The 9,920-nt window shown below is 32.5% G+C and overlaps 1 long non-coding RNA gene across 1 annotated transcript in view; it reads left to right on the top strand.

Moving 5' to 3' along the window:
* LOC108686358 overlaps window positions 1-9,920 on the top strand; it is a 156,976-nt gene that overhangs the window by 1,016 nt on the left and 146,040 nt on the right. The window lies entirely within an intron of this gene.

The following is a 9,920-nucleotide window of genomic DNA, read 5'->3' as shown; positions in this document are numbered from 1 at the left end:
AATACAATCTTTATTTAATTTAACTTTCTTTAAAAAAATCTTAATTAAAATTATGACGTAATAAAGTTATAAAGTAATAGTCGGGATAAGAGGGATTTTGTTAAAATCTTACATGAGAGGAAGTATATACTTTATATACACACACACACACACACACATATATATATATAATATAATCTTATTCTGTGTCACTTTAAAATTTTAATTAAAGTTATAGAATAACAATATAAAGTTATAGAGTAAGTAGGCAGGAGCGATTTTGTCAAAATCCTATGAGAGAGAAAGGTACTTTCTCTCTGTATATACAAATATATATATTGTATACTATCTCACTCTAACTTAACTATCTGTAATCTTAATTAAAGTTATGGAGTGAGACAATACAAGTTATAGTGAGATAGCATATATATGGGGGAAAATTATATATACCTTCCTCTCTTACAAATTTTGACGAAATCGCTCGTAACACGATCTGTTACAAGGTCTCTAATCTCCATAATAGCATGAATTATTCTAGCAATATTACAGCGCTCCAGTAATATTGCAATAACATTGCAAATTTGGAGCAATGTTACTGCAAGCTTCTGTGCCGTATATAAGTTAGTTTCTTCAGAAATTTTCAAAAATTTTAACGCCCACACTCGCCGACCGTTCTAGTGCAACTAAATATTGAATGGAATCTCGTTCGGAGCAGCAGCGAACCGCGTGTGCGATCTCATGGGATCTCGTTGTCTTTGACTCTACCATCAACGCAAAGGCGAGCCGAGCTCCGACTATTCCGACTATTCGGCAGTGAACGCGTTGACGGTACCATCTTATCGCGATCGCGTCTTGCTACTTCAATTCACTGATCCGAACGCCGCACGTCCAATGTAGCTACGACCATCTGGATTTTCTGACATTTATGTCCTCCGCGTGAGATTCTGATCGCCGAGAAAGAGTGAAACGTGAGGCAAAAGAGTGGTGTCCAGGACTTTGCAGAGATGCAATTCTGAAATGACCTTTGCGATTAAATGCGTGAATGCATCGATGTGTGTTTACACTAGAAAAATAATCATTATTGACTGTTTTTCTTTTTTAGATTAATATTAATACATAATAATAGAGTGGCTAACTATATATAACAAAGTACTTTAAAAGATTTTAAGAATTGATTCTTCACATAGATTTAAGATGAAAACTTCATGTGCCATAAGTCTGAAACGGCTTATAAGATTTTATTTTTTCTAAAAATTTCGAAAATCACTCGAGTTTTAGTGAAATATTATATATGTTTAATGTTTTATCAAACTAACTCGTGTGGTTTTTGAAATTTTTGTACGTTTAAAACTAAGCGCTTCAAACATATGGTCATATGATGTTTGAAACTAAGCCATTTCGGACATATGGTCGCGTGAAGTTTTCGTCTTAAATTTCTATGAGGAATGATTCCTTAAAATCTTTTAGAACTCTTAGTAGCTATCCTGTTTTTTGTATAAAAAATTTTGATTTTTTTTACTTCTCAATAATTATGTCTTTTATATAATGGAATTTGGTCTCTCATTGTTCTTTTTACTTTCACAGAGTTTATTTATTAAGTTATTTTAGTGTGTAAGGAATGTTGTTTTTAATGGTATTTTTAATGTAAATATTATTATATGATGATGAATATTTCAGGTGCATGTAATGTTGGATGAGAATTCGGTCTTTCAAAATGCGAATATCAAACGGTATCAGCCGTTTGCGTGGAAATAATTGTGTCCGGGTATCTAAATTATGTAGTGTAAATCTTGGACGGTTTTACCCGTTTGGGAATACGTGATTGTATGATCAAATTTATTATGCGAGGCGCATTTCGATATCGCGACTGTGTCATTAAATAACAATGTAATGATGCCAATGTTCTGGATATAGTTTCATATTGTTTTACGAGGCATAAAATGGATTGACGAAAGTAATTTTCATTCTAATATCAAGTCTAATATATGTAAGCATTCGACACGCATCTTTAAACGCTGGATTTTTTCACATGTTTACATATACACGTTCGGCTTATCATGAAATCACTTTGAAATGTAAATGGTATTATCGATATTTTCATACATTAATTTGAATATATAACATGCGATGAAAAGATACTAAATTCGGCATACTCTGTCATGCAATTAATAAATCATTTGGGAAACTTTTGTTTAAGCGAAGAAGTTCGTATAAAAAATCCATTCCTTCATTATCACTTTAACAATTATTGACGATTATTTCGAGGGAGGACATTATTGGAAAATTCATATCAACTGTTATGATAGAAAAAGTAATACATCTAAAAAATTTTTCAGTAGAATATTTAAAAAATTTTATATTTTTTAAAATTTTGAATTGGAACATTTTAATTAAAATAGTGAATATGCATTTTCTATGTGCCTTCACTTTTTTCCTACGTTCACGTTTTTCCTACTTTCAATTACAGTGTATTTTTTAAAAATATATCATAAATATTCAAAATTTACTGCAATCTTAATATTTCAGTGTAAATTTCAGATGATAAAACTATGATATTTTTTCATATAAGCAAATGAGCTACAATGTGTCATTTTTACAAAAACATACTAGCTTTTGTAGTCGATTTCCTTTTATTATCTCAAAATGTTATCATTGTAAGAAATATGGGTATGGATTTGATATCATTTATATATTTAAATGTTTATTGTATAAATCTCAACGTGTCGATTTATATGTACCAATACCAATGGGTTTAAATCCATGTTGGTACATATAAATCCAAAAAAATGTTATATCAACATCAATATGACATACAGATTTAAAACTTATGGTGTTAAATCTACACCTATATTTTTTAGAGCGTAACATTTTACTTGTGTCATTATTCTGTCAACGCAACGATATATTGTAGAAAATATGATCTCAAAAACACAGGAAGAAAATTCGTCTACGCTTTCCGCTCTCTCCTCTCATATGTCATCTAAAACGAACATGCGAAAAATAATACTCTTTGAATAGTTATTAGAACTCATGATACCTAATAGAAAGATGAGATCAGTAAAATAAATTTTCTTTGCTAAAAAAAGGTCCGACAAAACAAGCTCTTTCAATGTTTACTCTATATGTATCAATCTTCCGCAAGTCACTGTTGTTCGAAGCAACAGTTTCGAAGGGAGATATCAATTCTTTTGCAGAATCGATCAATCTTATTGTAGCTGGCATGAAGTAAGATATCAAACTCTTCAGGGGAGCCGAGTAAGAATTCATGTCGATCTTCGTTGTTTTACTATCTATTTACAATATGTCGCGCGTTTACTTTTCAGAGATATATACATTTTATTTTAACTAAAGTAATTTTTTTGGAAGTTTTTACGTGGCGTTGGACTCTTTTTTTTTTTTTTAATAATATCGTGAAGTGATACTTCGATTATAAAACACGTGCAATTAGCGAGAAAGTTCATCGCGCGTTTGCTTTTTCGGAGATACATTTTATTCGAAATTCTTATTCGAAATAAAGTCATTTTTTCTGCAAATTTTTGGCTTTGGAGTCTTTTTAGATTTTTTTTTTTTTTAATCGGATATTTCTCTCGTTAAGCTACTTCGATTATAAAATACATATAATTGGTGAGAAGTTTACTGCGCGTTTTGTAAATAAATGTCGTTATTGCTTGCCGAGATGACAAGAGCTGCAAGCCAGTTTGTCAGCATAATTGGGGCGCGTTTGTCGATTCCGAGTGTGCGTTATTATCAAGTTCGAGGAACTTTCGCGCGGGTATGGGAGATCCGCTTTGCAATATTATAAACGCAGTTATTTGTACGAGCCCTTCCTTCTCTTCATTGAAAGTCGAGACAACCGAATCGTTCTATTAAAATGACAATTGAGCCGCTGAGTAGCGAGCAAGGGTCGACAATTTCGTAGAGCATTTAATTATGAGATCTCATCTCGCAATTTAGAAGATTCTCCAGTGCGACGAGAAAAGTCAATTTCTTCAGTAAAGCGCTTTCGTTTGGCGAAGTACGTCAAAAATAACTGGCGGAAGATCGCTGAAGCGAGTAGAGTACTGATTAAATGTGTACATTAATTTTAAAAATACTCGTGATTAGATGACAAGTACGTAGTTGTACTTTAGTCAAGTTGAATTATAATATTAGTAATCTGCTTTTTTAATTGAAAAGTTTTAAAATATAAGAAATAGCTTACTCTGAAACTTAGTATTGACACAAAAAATAAACAAGAGAGAAAAGGCATTGTTTTAATAGAAATTAACGTGTCTCATTAAATCGATAGCTGTGTGATGGATTTTGTACCTCAGCACGATGATTTATCCTTCAGGCGACAGTGAACGAACGGACCTGAAACGCTCATTTCCGTTTCAATAACGTTCCAACGGATGTATACCATTTCAATGCCTGAAAATTTGAAATAGCAGTTTGATATTTTTACATGCATGATCGTATCCTGAACGGAAATATATGGCTTTTTTGTTTATCGATTTCACGTTGATACGGAAATATAAAGCTGTGCCATATTAGCAAGACCGATTTGTTTTCACCTCGATATTTACATTGCGGGTTTTCAAGGTGGGACACGGTTAGTTAAATATATCTCTCATAGAATTGTTTTCGCGTTTTTACGCGCAATCGAAGATATCGTCATTCGGAAACACATTGCGTTAACAAATGGAATAGAATTAATCTTTTCTCTTATCTTTTCCTATGTAATTCCTTATATGTGCTTTAATCATACTTAACGTGAAAAATACTACATGTTAAACAAACATGTTTGTAACTATTTATCTGTTACTTCATGATATTCATATTTATTTTTGTTTCAACATATTATGTTACTTTGTATACTTTGTATTATATTATTTGAACAATAGAGCATGTAACAATGTATTTTATACAGTTATGTGCAATGTAGAAGGTATATTGGCACGTTCGATCCATGGTTATTCGTTTCAACCATAAATCGGCTACGTCACTGAACTCTCTTGAGCCCCACGCCGCATTCCTCTACTCTCCTCAGCCGTTGTGCTGCGCCAGGAGACGCTTCTCTGATAAAAGTTACTCATACCGCGTATATGAATCATGCGAGGTATCGAGTTCACTGTTGCTCTACCTCGAGAGTCATGCGTGTCCTGCAATCGTATGTGTCATCGTAACAGACCTTCCTTGTGATACGGCGCCTCGTCGTTTAAAAAAAAATATGCTAGATAGAATATATAACTGAGGGACTCTGAATTTAGATATGACGATGTAGCGTGCCATCGATCACGGCGATTTTTAGAAGTTTCTGTAAAAACCGTAACAGAGTATCGGACAAAAGATTAGAAAAGGAAAATCGAAAAGGAAAATTTCACAAAACAAGTAGATTTTATAACGGAAGAAAAAGATGATTAGAAATAGATATGCATATCGCTTCCTTATTCAAAAGTGAAAATTAAAAAATTAAATTTCCTAGAAGATGAGAAACTTGACAGAAAATAAATGCATTTTTAATACAATCAAATATCAATTTTGTTATTTTCGTTTTACATCTCTTTTGAGTTATTTTTTCGATGATTTTTTTTAAAAATAAATCGACTCTTTTTAAGTTGTGAGATTTTTTTATGAAGTTAAATTGATTCACTTTTTTGATGAAGTTAGATTGATATAATATTTATTTAATATTTAACATGTTCATGAACTTGAAACTCACGTTTTTTTAAGTAGTTTTTTTGTATCATTTTCGAAATAAAAGAGCGATGTATATATTTATGTTCAAAGTTAGGAATCTCGAAAACAAAAAAGAGTAAATTTTTGTTATATTTATACTGTGTAAAAGAAAAAAATGAAAGAATATTTTATAATTAATATGCGCGAGCAGATGTTATTTCCAATTCTACTTTATGGATTTTAAATTCAAATTTAACGTAGATGCATGTTAAAGATAGCTAGACCCGCTTTTAGCGCGAAACATGTTTCCCTTTTAGATAATAGCTTGGTTACCCCATCTAAGTATATAACACACAAGCCAGAGAATATATTAATAGTTAGATAATACATTTAGCCTGTTATATACACATAAATAACAAAATTATTTTCGACACTTTTCCCTCCCTTGTGTTACTATTAGGGTCTAAGCTAAAAGTGCACTGAGAGAAAAAAAATAGTTGTGGCAACTATAAAGTATAACTCTAAACTTTAAATAATAATTAATAGTTGCAACTAGTTTTAAAAAGTAATAAGAACTAAAGTAGTATCGAATACTATAAAAATATAGTACTATTCAGTACTACTTTAGTTTTTATTACTTTGTAAAATTAGTTGCAAGTACTTAAATTATTAGAATTGTTAATATAATAGTTGTCAAAATTATATTTTTCTCCGAGTGTGGCGTTGGTTTTCAAAATGCACTGTTAAGATTTCTCGTATAAAAAGAATGTTAAACTTGTGACAAGATCATCAATCTGGGGAATCAGATAATTACATACAAGCGGCATATTTGCTTTTACGTCGGCATTCGTGTTTTTAATGTTTAACGACGCTTATCCTTTGATAATCCGTTTGCGAATCTGCGATTAGTCACATTACTTCGTATAGCGCCAGTTGGCGTCATTCGCATTAAAATAGTATCAACCTTCCAAGAAAAGCTTGATTCATGGCGCGCTTTAAAAAGTCATTCATGAGACCGAGAATTCTCCTTCACAATTTACACAATCTTCACTGAATTGTGTGGTCCGTGCGGCTGTGTGCGTTGGCACGCATTGTCCGGCAGTTGAAACGTTTCTTCGAAGTCAGCAGGTTCCTGTCTTTCATTGTGACGTTATCTCCGACAGGATCGGAGATGGTGGTTACGTTTATACTGATGCCAACTGAAAACGACGACAGTAACACTCCCTGTTGGAAAATGCAATGCGCAGAAATAGAAATGTCGGACGAATACGGTATGTTTTCGCAAAAATACGGAAACCGTCGCTTTTTCCTCGAGTGTCGAGCAAGCTAAAGTCGGTCAGCCGAGTTAGCGCGGTGACTTTATCCTTCTTACATTAATGGGTACTAAATGTACCAAGATTTGTTCGGATCAGAATTCTCCGTTGATGATTGGTAAATCCATAACTAGATGCACTGCCTTGCATTTATTAAACATTTATTTTAAACAAGTTATTAAATTGTGTCAATATCATTTACTATTTTATATATTATTATTAAATACAAACTATATTAATGCGTGATATGTTATTAATTTGCAAGTAATATTTGTAGAAGTCTTAAGTAAATTCTACGATGTTTGTGCGTAGCACAAATTGTTTCAAATTATATTTAATATATGGTGAACGTTAATATACATTAATTAATAGCCAGTATTAAATTAAATTAAAATGTATAAGAAATACATGGAAAATACTCTTCTTTGCATTGTTTTTGGAGCTTTACGAGATTTACTGAGCCTATTTACCGCGCGAGTCAGCACAAGTTTAATGCAACTCAGCACAATTTAAAAAGCAACGTTTTTAAAAATTGCTGCGTTGGCCATGAAAACATTTTATCTTTTAAAAAATAGTGTTGATTAGGCACGTAATGTCCAGAGTAGAAACCAGCGCAAATTTAAGAGCAGCATACTTCGTAAATTATTCTCGTAAATTGCTTGAAAATAATATTAAGTTATGTTTTTAATGATAAATATAATAAGAAAGAAATTGGGTATAAATCTTTTCGCAGGAATGTATTTCTCATATTATTTGTTTCCATGAATGGAAAAATGATACAGCTGCAAAACTGATTGCATTAAGATCTATTTTCTTTTGATAAAATATCTTAACTTAATAAAATATCTGTATAAGGAATAAATTGGCCTCACCATATTAATGAAAGATAAAGCAAGAACAGTTTTGTAACATAAATAGCTACGTGTTATGTTGACAGACAGCGCTACATTATGTACATTCCATAAAGGGCACTTACCTTGATTAAGTCTCTAGGCTTATTATGCACCACAGGTATAAACGCTGGGAGAGATGCATCGGATATTGCCGTAACCGAGCGAACATGAAAGGGGTCGTGTGGAACGTTTTAATGATATTTTCACCAACCGAAATCAATCCTTTTCAAAATATTGATTACTCCACGCGCACACAGTGTGTTCGTAATTTTACGGATGTCTTCCTCGGATATGAAACATTCGTTCGATTCGATGCAGCTTGTTTGCCCTATTCGAGTTGGTACACATATTACGTCTTATACGTGCGTGTTTTCACTTCTGTTGGCGGGAAAGTGCACACTGTAATCTGATTTAAAGTCCACTCTGAGTGTGGCACCGTTGACTGTGGCCTTAAGATGTAGGAGCAGCACGCAATGGAGATCTACGTGACCGATAATGGCCAGGGCATGCGGGGACTTTTTTCCCTCTCTCTCTCTTTTCCTGTCTACGTAAGAGATGTTTTATTTCGTGCATAACGCTCTTTATACATTTGGATCATTAGTGACTTCGAGGACGTTACTTCGAGGACTTATCGAGCGTCATAACGAAGCGCGGTCGACGTTGCAGTCGTCAATCAAAACGATAAGGCGTTTTAGCCGGTGCTTATTTTAACTTCCTTGAATTTATCCCCGTGCAACTTTCTCGTCTCGCCGTTCTTTACAGCTTTATTTACCTTTTTCTAACACATAAAGGAAGAAATCTTGTGCATTTGCAAAGATAGAGGCACGGAAGGCGGAAGAGGCACTCTTGGCTCTCAAATCTGTGAGCAGAATATAGACAATATACTATTCCTTTATATTTTTCTCTTGTGTTATTCCTCTATACATATCAAATGTAAAAATGGGTTTAGCTCCCATTTTTTGGTTCATTTGCTCAGTTTGTTTGCTTTCCAATAATCTTTTTCTTCCTGTCTTTTCACCCATGTGCATGAGGCGAGTCGTTTGGACTGAACGGACCGCGAAAGGTACAGATTGAGTTGAAGCTTTCTAAATCCCCATCGATCGTTCGTAATGGACGAGACGACATAGCGGGATGACTATATGAATTTTTAATACGATCACGTTGAAATCATTATGCCTTGTCAGCGCGATTTACAATCCCTGTCGTGTGCGCGTAATGTAAGACTTATGAGACCTTATCGTGCTTCGAATAATAATGCTTCCTATGTATAGAGAGCTACTTCAAATTCCTCGGACGTCGTCAAATAAGAGCGACGAGCTGCTGAGCGTCGAAGGAAAAACATCGCGCCGGAAGTTAATTCGATTCTCGTACTTCTCCTTGTATTTGCAGCTTTAACAGCAAAATGAAATCTAATAAGACACTTGCAGTCGCTGTAGAACATCTTTAAATCTGCCATCCGATGTATACGAAATTTTCTTAATGCTTATAATCTTTACAGAGAAGAAAATATTTATATTTCTTTTTTGCATTATGTCTTAAATTCTTGGATCTTTAGTATATTACATTTGAAGTTTAGTAATTAGAGAAACATAATAAAAAAAATTTTTTCAATAGATCTTCAATAGATCTTCAATTGACAGAATTTTAATAGATTTCTGAAAAGATTATCAATTTTTATGAGACTCTAACCATCTTAATCTTCGAACTCTTAATTTTTTGCATCGTAATCATTTAGAAATGTATCAGAAACTTTTTGGAAAGAGTTCAAATTTTTTATTGTAATATATTGAAATTTAATTATATTGAAATTTAAAATATAAAGTGCTTTTTAAAATAAAAAAAGAACGTTGTTTATTATGTAAATTGTATGAATTTTATGTATAATATTTTATCAATGCATTTAACATAAAAAATATAAAAGTAAATATTTGTAGCAAATATTTGTGAAATTTAATTTGAAAAAATTAACTAAAACTTAATTGAGCATTTTAGATATCAAATTTTGCAAATTAGTATGCCTTTGTTTATTATTCTTTTTATTCATGATTATTTAATAATTCTTCTGCGAATAATGTAT

Source organism: Atta colombica, unplaced genomic scaffold (genome assembly GCF_001594045.1).
Source record: "Atta colombica isolate Treedump-2 unplaced genomic scaffold, Acol1.0 scaffold176, whole genome shotgun sequence".
Taxonomy (NCBI): Eukaryota; Metazoa; Arthropoda; class Insecta; order Hymenoptera; family Formicidae; genus Atta; species Atta colombica.
Note: the sequence above shows the minus strand (reverse complement) of the source record. Positions and strands in the feature narration are given on the sequence as shown.